Source organism: Perkinsus marinus (genome assembly GCF_000006405.1).
Source record: "Perkinsus marinus ATCC 50983 genomic scaffold scf_1104296937852, whole genome shotgun sequence".
Classification (NCBI taxonomy): domain Eukaryota; phylum Perkinsozoa; order Perkinsida; family Perkinsidae; genus Perkinsus; species Perkinsus marinus.
This window is the reverse complement of record NW_003213683.1, coordinates 1-1,498: the sequence shown is the minus strand read 5'-3', so window position 1 is coordinate 1,498 and position 1,498 is coordinate 1. Positions and strand designations below refer to the sequence as shown.

Here is a 1,498-nt window from a genome sequence, read left to right as displayed (position 1 = left end):
TCGTTTCAGCTGGCTGTTAAGTCGACGGTGAGCAACCTTGTCCATGGGCGTGGGGAATAGAATTCGAAATGGTGTTGGGAGGTCAGTGGCCATGATAAAGGGTCATCACTGACATTCACTCTTGTTTGCAGCCGAGCGAGAGGACCTAATATTTACCTTGAGCCAGATGGCTACGGTGATATATATAGGTTGGAATTGCGGTCGTGTTGGTTGCATAAACTTCCTGCCGCGCCACTTGATTCCGAGTCCTAACCTGTGCTTCGTATGATCATGGTGTGTACCCGCTGGGTAGCGATTTCCATTACTAGGAGCCTCTCATCAGCTAAAGGAATAGAATACTGAGCAGCGTAAAGGCAATCCGTGCTTGTAACGAGAGAATCCTCGGTCCAAGTGCGAATCAGTGGTTTTGAAGCGCATTCGATTCCCCCTCGCCGCATTTCTCCCCATCCCTTCTGATTGATGACTCGCTTGAACTGTCGGTATTCACACTTCGATCTGTGCGTCCTCTGTTTCATCCAACTCGTCGTAATACTCATTAGAGATGTTAACTGCGCATGCTCCTAGTCTGAGGTTTCCGCACCTTCAACCCCTCCCAGATGTTCGTCATCACAGTAATCAATCCAATGCTGTACCCAGTGTGAAGGCATCACTCCTTATACATCTCTTTTGAGCTTATTTCCGAACTTGATGGTATACAAACAATTCGTGGTGATTGGTGACACAGGATAACCGTGAATAGAAAAGGTTTTTGGATAACTCCTCCTCACCATTTTCGGCACCGTGTCACTGTTATCTTGTCCTCAACTCATTGCATCTGACGTAAGGGATTGCGGGAGCAGCAACAAGTCAAACTGTTCAAAATGAGTTTTTGGGTGTCACCAGGGTGGCCGATGGCACGGCGATCAGTCAGTCCTGCTGAATTCTTGTCAGCAGCGATTCTTCGATTCAATAGAACTTGGGAGGATCGAACCCACGGTCTGCTGTGGTGCGGAAGCTCCGATGTAGTCTAGCTGGTTAGGATTCGTGGCTCTCACCCACGCGACCGGGGTTCGAGTCCCCGCATCGGAATTTGTTACGGTTGTGTGAGCAGATTGGCTCGGTAACCAAAACAGTCCCTCGACAAGCAGTTAGTTGCATCATTGGTCTAGTGGTAGAATACAACGTTGCCATCGTTGTGATCCGAGTTCGATTCTCGGATGATGCAGATTTTCATTGGCCCCTTCTGACCCCTGCCCAACGTTTCCGAACGCATCATGTTGCACGCTGAGTTTAACGGATCCTCGCCAGGCTAGGCGTGCTGGTCGTTTCAGCTGGCTGTTAAGTCGACGGTGAGCAACCTTGTCCATGGGGCGTGGGGAATAGAATTCGAAATGGTGTTGGGAGGTCAGTGGCCATGATAAAGGGTCATCACTGACATTCACCTCTTGTTTGCAGCCGAGCGAGAGGACCTAATATTTACCTTGAGCCAGATGGCTACGGTGATATATATAGGTGGAAT

The 1,498-nt window shown here is 49.3% G+C and overlaps 2 non-coding genes across 2 annotated transcripts; both read left to right on the top strand.

The window, feature by feature from the left end:
• The first annotated feature begins 995 nt into the window (after window positions 1–995).
• Pmar_PMAR016162 lies at window positions 996–1,068 on the top strand. The gene has a single exon. It is a non-coding gene; the product is annotated as a tRNA-Glu (tRNA).
• Window positions 1,069–1,133: 65 nt separating this feature from the next.
• On the top strand, window positions 1,134–1,204 carry Pmar_PMAR016161. Its single transcript has one exon. It is a non-coding gene; the product is annotated as a tRNA-Gly (tRNA).
• The last annotated feature ends 294 nt before the right edge of the window (window positions 1,205–1,498 follow it).